Below are 14,870 nucleotides of genomic sequence, written 5' to 3' on the forward strand. Positions count from 1 at the left end.
TTTCGATTTGATCGGGTCTGGCTTCCAGCCGCCACCACGAGTAGCGCCGCCGTGCAAGGCCACTTCTGGGAGCTTCAGGACGTTGAGGCGAGCTCGTGGGTGAAGTTTGGTGAGGATTGTTGGCCGGTAGCTTGAGATATCAAGCTTGGAACCAAAACGAGCTCAAACCGGGCGGAGCTTCCCGCCGCCGCTGGTGGCCGTGTCGTGGTTCAAGGCTGCCACCTGCAGCTGCGCAAGGTCGAGGCGAAGCTATAGGAAGTGTTCTGGTCTTGATTGGTGGCCGGTGGAGTGAGAGAGAGTTTGGAGAAGTTTTGCTCTGTTTTGGGTGGTTTCGGACGTGAGAGAGAGAGAATTCGTTTCTTAGCTTAATTGATTCGTTCTTCCACTCATGCATAATCATGTTAAAGCACCGGCCTTCAAATTATGCAATTGTCCACTAACCTTAAATCACGGAACCGGTGTTTGCCACCAAATTGTTTGATTAAAAAAAACTAGGTTATTACAATCTACCCTCCTTAAAGAAATTTCGTCCCGAAATTTAAGCGCAAGTTAATTGCTCTCGATTACAGTTAACCTAACCATCGAATCTCCATCTTTCCCAAAACTGTAGTAATCTACAAAACCACAGCCCTTTGTATAAAAATACATTCCTATGGCCACTAAATCCTTTCATCACAAACGTAAACTCACACAACGAGAATTCACAAATGAAATCCTCATCCCCACTTAAGTCATCAACATGACATTCCTTCACCGCATCATTTCTCAAAATTACAACACAACAATTGCCTCAAGCAACCCACACTCAAATCACCACGTGGCATTGCACATATAGCTGTTTTCACACAGATCGTCATCCTGTACTGGCATACAAGCACAGTAAACACTCCCACAAAGCGTTTCGCTTCTCAATTAGCATCACTCAAAACAAATCATTCTCAAAAGCACGCCAATAAAACATGTCACCCAGTGATGATGACTTGGGCTTGCTCAATCCTTGGGCTAAGCATTAGGGCTGGCCAATTGGGCCGAAGAAACCGAACCATTCACATTTCGAACCGGCCCGAAACAAGTTGGGTTTAACATTTGGGCCTACCATTCGGCCGAACAATTGGGCTTACTATTTGGGCCTACCAATCGGCCCACCAACTTTCAGCTCGACTACGGTATGAAATTGTACATACCGTATATACGTATGCATACCGTACAGACCGTATATATGTATGTATACCGTACAACTGTATATACGTATGCATACCGTACAGACCATATATACGTATGCATACCGTACAAACCGTATATGCGTCCGTATATCAAGCATATACGGGATCCAAAAATATTTGTAGGAGGTAAGGTTCGAACTCCAGACCCCCTAAACCAATGCTTCTCTCCCAACCACTGAAGCAAGAGCTGCTTTCATTAATAGAAGCACACGCGTTATATTTATTATGTCCTAAGCGAACATAAATAAAATATATCAGGAGGCAAGTCTCGAACTCCCGACCCTTTAAACCAATGCCTCGCTCCCAACCACTGGAGCACAAGTTGTGCTTAATAAAATGTGTACAAATTTTATACTTATTATGTCATAAACGAACATAATAAAAATAAACGAGAGGCGAGGTTCGAACCTCAGACCTCTTGTACACGAACTTTACACTCAACCACTCGAGCACGGCTGCTCACGTTATTATTCATACCAATCCTTTTATTTAAACCAACTGTTTCAACTGTTTCAACAATTCGGCCCAAAACATCCAAGACTGTTGCAGAAACCCAGCCCAACGTATCCAAAACTGTTACAGAAATCCGGCCCAACTCATCCAAAACTGTTTCAGAAATCCGGCCCAACTCATCCAAAACTGTTTCTGAAACTCGGCCCATCAGGCCTCCACCCACAGCTACAGTGATGCCTTGATCCGAGACAGGCCCAAGTACGGCCCACTTGTGTCACGGCTTATCCCTTCCGTGATTTACGGCAGTCAAATCTGCTTTCGGCTACAGCTGTCTGCCACAGCGCCTCGAGATTCCCTCGGTCCCCTTACACGCTCAACACGCGCCAACAGCTTTTCCGGGTTTCGGGGCGACTTTAATCCAACGCGTGGATTCAAATTCTGAGATCGTTCATCCAACGGTGGAGATCTGCTCACCTTGTTCTATAAATAGGTGCATTCTGGAGACGCGACTGTTCACTCCAAAGGAAAAGAAATTTTCTTCCGAGCTCAAGCCTTTCTCTCTCAACTCTTCAGCCTTTCTCTTCTCAAATCCCCAGGTTTTTTTCACTCTCAAATCTTCAATCCTTCTCTCTCAGATCTTTTCTTCCATTTGAAGATTCGATCTCTTCTTTCCTCTGAACTTTCAGATCTCCAATACCCCTTCATCGACCTTAATCCTTCTAAGGTCAATCTCCCACAAACACTCAACAACTTCGTTCTTCAATTTACACTTCCTCTCAACTCATCACCATGGAACCACGAACTCTGCAACTAATGGAGCTACAAACCCAGCAACAAATCGAGGATGGAGGAAACAACCAAGCAGCCGGGAGTAGTGCCAACACAGATTTCTGGCGAAGCCGTGCCAGGTGGGTTCCTACTCCAGATCAAATAAGGATCCTCAGGGATCTTTACTACGACAAGGGAGTTAAGACCCCAACTACAGAGCAGATTCACGAGATCTGTCTCCAGCTGCAACAGTATGGACAGGTTGAGGGCAAGAACATTTATTTTTGGTTCCAGAATGTCAGGGCTCGAGAGAAGCAGATGAAGAGGTGCAATCAGGCTGCTCAAGTGCCCATGGGAACTAGTTCTCCTGGTACTGGTGGATCCATTGATCTCAATTTTGGGTCCACTGGTTCTACTGGTGCTGGTGGATCCATCGACATCAATTTTGGGCCAGCTGGTGGATCCATTGACATCAATTTTGGGTCCACTAGTTCTACTGATGATGGTAGATCCATTGATCTCAACTTTGGTTCCACCTATTCTACTGGTAATGAAGGATTTCTTGATTTAAATTTTGTTTCATATTCTTCCTCACACTTCAACACTAATACCAGTACAACTCTTTTGGCACAACAGGAGGACAAACATCCCTGCAACAACGAGGAGGAGATCACCAGGAGGTTGAAACTCTTCCTCTGTTCCCCGTGCACGGCGAGGACGTCTTTGGTAACCCGAAGACTACTTCTGAGGAAGGTAGCGCATTTGGTTACTATTCTGGTGGCTCAGGCGGTTACAACAGTGGCTCTAACGTTTCTCTTGAGCTCAGCCTCAACCCATCCGGAGCTACCAATTAGGCTTAGTATAGCGTAGTTCCAATTTCCTTTTTGTAATATTAAATCAATAAGATGGTGTGCATGTATGTCGTTTCTTCTTTTTGTTAAACCAACAACAACACCAAGGATCAACCTTGGTCACCCAATACTATTTTCAAAACCATTGACAACTCTGCTGCACACATCAATCATAATGATTTATCACAAACAATCAATTAAGTTGCACAGAGGTCAAGCTAGTATCCTCTGAGTCAAACCAAACACAATAATTTCGTCGCTAGAATTAGGGATTAATAAAGCTAAACACTTCCTGAGTTAACTAGGAAAACTCACATCCTTAGAGTTACTCGTGCTAGTCATATAAAATCTCAACCATTCCCTCTAAAACATGCTCCATCAAACTTACCATAATTCAACCCTAAGATTTCACGATTCATACATCGAATCAACTCCATACCGCATAGTAATTCACTTGAACCACTATGGATACCCAATCATGTCACTATCATCAATACCCAAAATTGTATTTAACCATTTCACCTAAAATCCATAACCATAGAAACACACTCTCGTCCAAGATCATTAACAAAGAGTTGATTCTAATTCTCCCCATTATCTATCAACTAAAAATCAAACTCTATTTCAAAACTTTAAGTGTCCCGTCTACATAAACTTAAAACACAAAACAACCTCAAATATATAGTCGTTCGTCTCAATCACTCAAACACGAGATCAAACTCCTTTCTCACAACTTAAACCCTGCTCATCAACTTACAAACACATGGAAGAATTAACCACAATAATTCATTCCCAAACCGCAATACTACCCACCACTCCACATGAGTCAAGAATCAAATCAAAAACATCTGTATATCCAACCTAATAAGGCAAAAATTCCATCAATTCATACTCGTATCCACACTAGGTACGTGCATAGGCCAACATCATGCCTTCAACCAAACACCTCAACATCCAAAAGAACCTCACTTCCATAAAACAATCACCCTAACTCAATAGAGTTAAATCCGAAGGTTTCCATCCCTTAAAGATTATAACTCGCGGTAACTGAACTTATTCAAATACGAACCTACAAGACAACTCTGTAGTTCTAAGTACTACTCCTTCGAATATTCAACACCTAAGAAATATAGTATGCTTGGCTAATACACGTATAACACTTAAAACACAGTATAAGTCAAATACAAGTCCATATTAACCAAGTCAATACTACAGGGAAGGTGTTAACGTTCCTAAAACGACTTAGCGGCCTAAACAACTTCCAACACTCACACATACCCAATGACTTAGCCAATACCGAAGAGCGCACGATGGGGATCCGCTGCAGACGGGCCATCACTCGGAAGGTATTGACACGTCACCAAATATGTACCTTACGCTCTGATACCAAACTGTCACGCCCCGAATTTTAAATACAATTAAAATCCGAAACATGAATAATAACAAATTACAACTAACATCCTGAATTTTTTTCTCACAAACAACCACACTTCACAACTCTCAAATTTACAATAACCCAAATCCTCGAGTTATTTATTACAGCACACTCCCACCAAATCAAATTGTAATGCTCAAATGAGCTTAACTCGCCTCACTATTACAATTGCTGTAAAACTATAACCATTGCTCTAACCGCACGATCACCGTCCTGGTTCTCCTGTCCTGTAGGATTACCCGCTACACAATTTGAATAGTGTACCGGGAGTTGCAACAACACAAAACCCGGTAAGCTTTTTACAGCCAGTATGAGTAAACAAGAAAGAACTGTTGATTTATTAAATTACAATTCAAGTAAAATTCAACAGTATTACGTCTGCAAAGAGACATCAAACCACTCATGGAAAACCACAAGGAATACATTTTCACAATCCTCAAATCACAATACACCACACTGGTCCTGCAAACACCCAACCCACATAACACCACTCTGGTCCATCCCAATAACACGTTAGAGCTCTAACTGCCTCGTTACCTCTGACACCTTGGCCTAGGGTCAAGCAACGGCAAAAATACTTCGGTTAACACTATAACCGTCGCGCTTTGGACATCCCCATCCTCAGCACCATATACTTCGGTTAATAATAAACCGTCGCACTTTGGACATCCCCGTCCTCGGTACACAACTTCGGTTAATAATAAACCGTCGCACTTTGGACATCCCCGTCCTCAGTACACAACTTCGGTTAATAATAAACCGTCGCACTTTGGACATCCCCGTCCTCAGTACACAAACACTCCGGTTATCCATAACCGTCAAACTTCGGACACCTCGTCCTCAGAATCCTACATTCTCCAACTCTATACATACTCCAATGTAAATCATGAATATTAACAAGAACTCATCAATCATGATCATCACATATAAATATGATAAGTCAAATTTCAAACCATAATAAATAAATCATCACAATTCCACACTCTTCAATGTCACACCATTCCACATATAATCACGTAAATATATATATATATACGTAATCACCCACTCAGGAATGACCACTAATACCAACTATAGTTCACACAAGAAAATCATGAAATTAATTTTGTATAATTAAATCATTTTACTTACCTATGGACCGTAGTTGATCAAGTCCATATGATTTAAAACAAATATTTATTCCATAAATATTTTCACACAATTACTACAGAAAATAAAGTAATTAAAGGTACTCGGTTCGTAATATGAACCACGTGAGGTTTACTCACCTCTAAATTCCCGCTGCGTCTTCTTAACAGCTCAAAACAACGATCCGAAATCGTTCACCAATCAATCCATCAACCACCTAGTCAAACACGATCTTAACTTAGCAATCATTCATAAACCACACATATACAGAAATCCAACGGTCGGATCGAAATTATATGATGATCCAACGGTCGGATCCTCACGGATCGCCCTTAGGATCATCCTCCAATATTATCACGAAGATCCAACGGTCAGATCTTCTCGAATCATCCTTACAAACATCTCCACAAAATTATATGAAAATCTGACGGTCGGATTCTCACGAATCGCCTTCCGAATCACTATTTCTCAATTATACGAAGATCCAACGGTCGGATCTTCGCCCATGACCACACAAAGTCATCGGGACAGTCATACGATCAACATACTAAAATTTGAAGTAAAACCGATGGTCTGATCTTCACAGATCGTAAACCGAAGATAAAACGTAAAAACCGTAAATAGTAACGTAAAAACGTAAATCCACTATTTTATCAACTTTTTCTAACATGACCATGTTATATATCAAAACGCTCGTAAGGATGCGTAGATCATCACCTAGATAATAAAAACTCAAAATATGGTCGAATACGCCGCCACAAGCGGCGGTCAGTGGGCGGTCAACGGCGGTCAACGCGGCGGTCAACCACCTCCGATGCAAAAGTCGTCAACTACAAACTTGTTCAAAATGACGAGTTGATCCACTTTCATAACTAGCATGAAGTCTGAAAACGAAAGGAAGTGGTCGGAAATTACCTAGAACAGTCGAGGTGGCCGGAAAATTTCCAGAATCCGGCGAAATTTGCAGAATCCGGCAAGGCTTGATTTCGACGTCAAAACTTCAATTTCAGGCTTCGATTCCTTCTAGAGAGTTGTTAAGAAACTCAAGACGAACGCATTGGTTCAAGAATCACAGAAAAATATGGTCTGTAGCTCGAGATATACCGATCGAAAGCTTCGGTGGTCGGAAAATTTGCAGAATTTTGCAGAATCCGGCGAGGGCTCCGATCGACGTAAAAACTTCAATTTCAGGCCTCGATGCCTTCTAGAGAGTTGTTAACAACATCAAGGGGAACCCACTGGAAAAAGAATCAATCAAAACGATGCACTACAGCTCGAGATATACCGATCGAAGCTTCGGTTTTTCGATTTGATCGGGTCTGGCTTCCAGCCGCCACCACGAGTAGCGCCGCCGTGCAAGGCCACTTCTGGGAGCTTCAGGACGTTGAGGCGAGCTCGTGGGTGAAGTTTGGTGAGGATTGTTGGCCGGTAGCTTGAGATATCAAGCTTGGAACCAAAACGAGCTCAAACCGGGCGGAGCTTCCCGCCGCCGCTGGTGGCCGTGTCGTGGTTCAAGGCTGCCACCTGCAGCTGCGCAAGGTCGAGGCGAAGCTATAGGAAGTGTTCTGGTCTTGATTGGTGGCCGGTGGAGTGAGAGAGAGTTTGGAGAAGTTTTGCTCTGTTTTGGGTGGTTTCGGACGTGAGAGAGAGAGAATTCGTTTCTTAGCTTAATTGATTCGTTCTTCCACTCATGCATAATCATGTTAAAGCACCGGCCTTCAAATTATGCAATTGTCCACTAACCTTAAATCACGGAACCGGTGTTTGCCACCAAATTGTTTGATTAAAAAAAACTAGGTTATTACATCAAATAACGAAGAATGCGCTTCACAGCCGCCCAATGAACAGTGGTTGGGCAATGCATGAACTTACAAACTTGATTCACCGAGTAAGAAATGTCAGGGCGAGTTAAAGTAAGATACTGGAGAGCACCCACAACACTTCGATATTCACTAGGATCAGAGAGCTTTTCACCATCATAAAGGCTCAGTTTTTGTCCAGAAGGAGCTGGAGTTGTACAAGGTTTGACTTTATGCATATTTGTGCGATGAAGCAAATCAACAATGTATTTCTTTTGGGTCAAATATAGAACAGGTCCATCATATGAAGCTTCAACACCAAGAAAATAATGAATAGAACCAAGATCCTTCATAGAGAACATCTTCCCCAAATCAGTAATAAGCTTGAACAAGTGAGTTGTGCTATTACCTGTGATGAGGATATCGTCCACGTAAATTAAGAGAATGAGGAAGACACCAGCATTACTATAAGTGAACATAGAATAGTCAGAACGGGATTCTTGAAAACCCAAGCTCTCTAAGTAATCCGCAAAGCATTGGAACCAAGCCCGTGGAGCTTGTTTGAGACCATAAAGTGACCGTCGGAGTTTGCAGACGTGATGTGGAAACTGAGGATCAGTGAAGCCTACCGGTTGCCGCATATAAACCTCATCACGGAGATGACCATGAAGAAAGGCATTGTGCACATCCAATTGACGGACATGCCAACGATTACTGACAGCCAAAGCAAGAATCAATCGGATGGTGGAATGTTTAACCACTGGGGAAAAGGTCTCAGAGAAATCAGAGAAATCAATGCCCTCTTGCTGGTGAAAGCCGTTGGCTACAAGTCTCGCCTTATATCGTTCAATGGAACCATCTGCTTTCTTTTTTATCATGAAGATCCACTTGTTGGGAAGGACATTCATGGAAGGACTGGGGGGAACAAGTTCCCATGTTTTGTTCCGTTGTAAGGCTCCGAATTCCTCTTGCATCGCAGTGCGCCAGGAGGCATGTGTAACTGCTTTCCGAAAGGATGTAGGCTCTATCAAGTCATTAGTTAAGGAAGAGTGGAGAGCATATTTGGGATTGGGCTTCTTAATGCCATCCTGTAGCCGAGTAACCATGGAATGGGAAGGAGGAGCAGCTTGTGTGGCATGGGAGTTCTCGGTAGGGTCCAAAAGTTGTAATGATTCTGAATGTGAGGGCATAGGTGTACTAGGGAGTGACGCAATAGAGGTAGTGTTTGATAAGGAGACTGGGCTAGGTGACGTGACTATTAAGGAAGAGTTAGATGGTGGGGGTTGACGAGAGGAAGGAAGAGGCGGTGATATACTTGAAGGAGGAGACAAAGATGATGTAATCAAAGGTGGAGATAATTGTGGGTTTGGTGATGGACGTGGACTAGATGAAAGAACAGACGAAGGTGGGAGACTGGAAGTAGGAGACGAAGATGGTGGAATTAAAATAGGAGATAATTGTGGGATTTGTGATGGACCTTGATTTGAGGAAGGGAGTAGTGTAGTTGAAGTAGGAGTAGTTAACGGAAAGAAAATAGGAAGAGAATATTCAGTACCTTGTGATGAAGAGGCGCTGGTGGAAGAAGTAATAACAGTCTCTGCAAAGGGAAAACAATCTTCATCGAAAAGCACATGTTTGGATAGATAAACACGTCCCGTATGTAAATCTAGACAACGATATCCTAAATGATTCAAAGAATAACCCAGAAAAACACATCGTTTGGAACGAAATTGTAATTTAGAATTATTATAAGGGCGAAGGTATGGAAAACATGCACAACCAAAAACACGTAAGAACGCATATTGTGGAGCTCGATTAAACAGTTTTTGATACGGGGAGAGATGATCAAGAATTTTGGTTGGAAGACGATTAATAATATAAACTGCAGCATTAAAGGCTTCAACCCAATAGCATGTAGGCATTTTAGAATGAGCCAAGAGGGTAAGGCCAGTGTCAACAATGTGACGATGCTTGCGTTCTGCAAGTCCATTCTGCTCAGGATGTTTTGGGCATGAAAAGCGATGATGAATACCATTGGAAAGTAAATAGTTACGAAAATTATGAGAAGTATATTCACCACCTTCATCAGATTGGAACATTTTAATTTTCCTTGAAAATAAATTTTCAACAGATGTACGAAATGTGATAAAGAGAGAAAGAACATCACTTTTAGCTTTCATAGGGAAAATCCATGAATATCGAGAATAGTCATCGACAAAGAGTACATAATACTTGAAACCTTGAACTAAAAAGGTAGAACATGACCAAACATCCGAATGAATAAGATCCAAAGGATAATTTGATACAGAGTCTGACAATTGAAAGGGTAACTTCGTACTTTTTCCTAAAGGACAGGACTGACAAAATGACATGGACGACGTGCCAGACAAGGGCACAGTTTTATTTTCTAAAACTCTAGATAAAATTTTGGGTGATGCATGACCAAGGCGAAAATGCCAAATCTGGGCTGTCACTCGTGCACCAACAAAAGCAAAATGTCCTCCGGGATCAAGACCATGTTGTTGATGAAAGTGTCACGCCCCGGATTTTGAATAACAAATCCAAGTCCGAAACATGAATTAATACAACTCACATAAATACAACCTGAATTTTTTCTCAAAACAACCACACCTCACATCGCTCGATATTACATAAACCAAATCTCAAATTTGTTTATTACAGCACACTCTCATCAAATTATATTGTAAGGCTCAAATGAGCATAACTCACCTCACAATTACAATTGCTGTAAAACTAAAACAAATTCTCTAACCCGCACGATCACCGTCCTGATTCTCCTGACCTGCAGGATTACCCGCTACACCGTTTGAATAGTGTACCGGGATTGCAACAATACAAACCCGGTAAGCTTTTTGCAAAGCTCGTATGAGTAAATGAAAGGATTGCACGATTTAAAGTAACCAAATCAACTCAAGCATAAATTCAACTCAAGTATTTTCTTTGCATAATAATTGAAGTGTACAACGTCACTTCAAGCATCAATCAACTCACATCTCAACATGACTACTCAAAAACAAACAACTGTTTACTCAATATATACTCACAGGCTTATGATTTATTTATATAAATCATCCCATGCAGTATATTATACTTACAGGCTTATGATTAATTAGATTAATCACCCCATTCAGTATATCATACTTACAGGCTTATGATTAATTATATTAATCACCCCATTCAGTATGTCATGTCATACCCAAGGGCATATGATAACTCGTTTATCCCCCAAGCAGTATGACAGCAGACAGACTAGAGCTCTAACTGTATCGTAAAGTGTCACCTGGGCCAAGGTTCACCTTACGAATGACTGCTTTCCTCAATTCACTCGACTCCTCATTTAATTCATCTCAACGACTCAACTATCGCACTTTACTCCATTACCCATTATCATAGACAACACAACATCTAAGATAAATCACATATTCCAAAGGGTAATGCTCAAAATATAACTCAGTAAATCACATCAATACTTCACCCGATGTCACACCATCCAATATATATTCCACGTAAATATATATATACGTAGTCACCCATACAAGAGTGACCACTAATACCAACTATAGTTCACATGCAATAAAATCTAGAAATTCATTTTTATAGTTTAAATACATTTTACTTACCTATGGACCGTAGTCGATCAAGTCCATATAATTTAAAACAAATATTTATTTTCATAAAACAATTTCCACAATTTCCCAATTAAATAAAATCACCGAATTTCGGTTCGTGAATGAACCATGTGCGATTTACTCACCTCGATATTCCCGCTGCGTCTTCAATTCAACACAATACACACCGAAACCGCTCACCCAAGGAAGACCGTCAATCACCTAGTCAAACATGACCTTAACTTAGCCAACAACTCAAAAACATACTCAAACGACAATCCAACGGTCGGATCGAAATTAAATGATGATCCAACGGTCGGATCCTCACGGATCGCCTTTAGGATCACCCTCCAAAAATCATCACGAAGATCCAACGGTCGGATCTTCCTGAATCGTCCTTACTAACATCTTCACAAATTTATACAAAAATCCGACGGACGGATTCTCACGAATCGCCTCCCTAATCACTGTTTTGCATTTATACGAAGATCCAACGGTCGGATCTTCGCCCATGACCACACAAAGTCATCGGGACAGTCATACGATCAACATGTTATAATTTGAAGTAAAACCGATGGTCAGATCTTCGCAGATCGTAAACCGAAGATAAACCGTAAAAACGTTAAATAGTAACGTCAAAACGTAAATCCATTATTTATCCACATTTTCTAAAATAACCTTGTAATATATCAAAACGCTCGTATGGATGCGTAGATCATCGTCCAGATAATATAAACTCAAAATAAGGTCCGACCCGCCGCCACAAGCGGAGGTCAGACGGTGGTCAACGCGGCGGTCAACGAAGGTCAACCACCTCTGATGCAAAAGTCGTCAACTACAAACTTCTTCAAAATGAAAGGGTGATCAACTTTCATACCTGGAGCTAAGCCTGGTTCGGCCTAGATCGTCCTAGATCAAGCGTTGAAGTTAGATTAATCTCGGCCGCACGATCGGATCCTAGATTGAATCAGAGGCGTTCAAAAAGTCAAACCTTGATCTAGCGGTCTACACTCAAAATCGTGATGAAAGACTTACATGGGGATGATCAGGGGGAAGAGGAGATCACGAAAATGGGAAGGATCGGCCCGTGCAACGCCGGCGTCGACGTTTTCCGGCCGGGTCGGTTTCGCTCGTCTGGGTGTCTTCGATCCATCTTTCGGGGCAGCGGCGGGCCAAGACCACACCGGAGGGCGTCTGGGCGTGGAGCGGCGATCACGGTGGTGTCCGGGTCCGGGGCTGGAGGACGCCGGAGGAGGGCCGTTCGGCCGGGTCGGGTCGAGCGGTTCGGCCGCGTGGGAGAGGAGAGAGAACGGAGGGTTTCGGGGACTGTTTAGCAAAAATTAGATTTTTTCGTCCTTAATGAAAAAATCAGAAATTTTTCCTATTTATAGAAAATTCCCAAATTTCAAATATTCATAACTTATTCATACGAACTCCGAATATTGTGTTCCACATATGCACGAGATCGTATCGACGAGCCCTACAACTTTCATGCAGGAAGTTTTCCCAAATTCCGTATGTATAAAAAGTCAATTTCCACGAGCCCCTAAATAACGTTCGATTTCGAAAATTAATCGTTCAAACTAATTCCACAACTTCTCCGAGACTCGTACTCGCTCCCACTATCGTGAAATCATTTCTAAAAAATCCACGGAATTTAATTTGGATTTTTCGGGGTATTACAGAAAGCGCAGTGGGTACAGACCATTATTACTTCGTCCTCTAAAGAGCGTCCTCCCCGAAGTGAGGTCCTTCACAAGAAAATGAGTGGGATAGATTAGAAGATAACAATTATTATCATTTGTGAATTTATAAATGGAGAGGAGATTAGTAGAAGCAGAAGGACAATATAAGATATCGTTTAAGGCAAAGGAATGAGAGGCAGTGTTGAGAGTAGAGGAACCAATATGAGAAATAGATAAACCTGTGGTGGTACCTATACCATTAATATGATCAGAACCCTGATATTCCTTAGAATTCTGCAAGTTGCTCAAATTGGAGGTGATATGAGTGTTGGCACCACTGTCTAGAAGCCAAGTAGATGAGGATGGAGAAGATGTAAAAGCTGCCATAGCACTAAGCTTCTTTGTTGGAACACGTCCTTCAAATGAGAGGTTCAGACGATTGTAACAGTCAAGAGCAGAGTGACCCATACGATTACAAATTTGACATGTAGGACGACCGTGAAGAGAGGCATTTGTGGAAGAGGGATGAGATCCCAAAATAGATGAGCCACCAGGGAATCCACGAGGAGAGCCAGAGAAGGAATGAGACCCACGAGGATTAGAGACACCACGGCCAAACAGAGATGGAGAGGGACGGGTGCCAACATGGGACATAGAGAACCGACCACGACCACGACCGCGGGTAGAGATCTGAGTAGCATGGAAAGCAGTGGTCATGGAGCTGACATCAAGGGCAGCTTGCTGTTGATCTTGGAGTCTACGCTCAGCAGAAAGTAAGAGGGCCTCAAGAGAGTCATATGTGATGGGGGTATCCCTAGCCTGAGCAGAACTAACAGTAGTCTCGTACAGTGGACCAACATTATTCATAATTATTGAGACCAAATCATTATCATTCATTGGACTGCCAGCAAGAGCTAGGTTATCTGCAATAGAGTTGATTTTATCCAAAAAATCTGAAATACTCATATTACCCCTCATAGTACGAAGAAGATCACCGCGAAGCTGCAGAATTCTATTCTGGGACTGAGAAGCAAACCGCTTGGCCAAGGAAGACCAGGTGAAGAAAGATGTAGTAGAGCGAGCAACGGTGGCAAGCACTGCCGGGGTGAGCGAGTTGTTAATCCATCCAAGCACCATCTGATCTTGGGCCATCCAAAGATCATATGCAGGGTTGATTTCAGCTGTGAGTTGACCGGCTGCATCAGTTTTGAAGCAAGGAGAACAACGAGAAGTGCCGTCGACATAGCCCATCAGTTTTCGACCCTTAAGGGTGGGCAAAATTTGAGCCAACCAGAGGGCATAATTGGTACGGTCCAATTTGGTGGACAGAAAGTTTGTAACAGAGGGAGAGGGGTCAGTGGAGGAAGTGGTGGACAAAGCAGTTGACATGGTGGAGGTGGAAACGGTGGAGGATTGAGTGGAGGAAGTGACCCCAGCAGAGGCGGAAGAGAGTATGGGAGTAGTAGTCATGAGAAGGGTTGGGGGGAGGGAAAAAAAAATTTGATCGTTTAGGCTCTTGATACCATAAAGGGTTTGAATAAAGTGTTGTCAAGCACACCCAGAATAGTGGCTGACGATTGTATATATATTGATGAGTAACTTACAAGTATAATTGTATTAGGAGTGAGGGTGAGAGTGTGAGACTCTACATATAGGAAAGATAAGACTAGTAAACAGAACCTATCTACTTGTACGTCTAGGATAAGAGAGGATAATTACAATGGTGAATATTAGGTAACAGAAGATAAGCCATGCAACAGAAGATAAGCCATGCAGCTTGATCAATTGATGATTGGTTTATCAAACTCACCTCACGTTCTTCTCTGTTAAAGGTCTAGGATTGGAGAGCAGAGGAAATAGGATTATGAAGAGCTAGCCATAGGAATGATTTTGCTATAT

The sequence above is a fragment of the Rosa rugosa genome, chromosome 3 (assembly GCF_958449725.1).
Source record: "Rosa rugosa chromosome 3, drRosRugo1.1, whole genome shotgun sequence".
NCBI lineage: Eukaryota > Viridiplantae > Streptophyta > Magnoliopsida > Rosales > Rosaceae > Rosa > Rosa rugosa.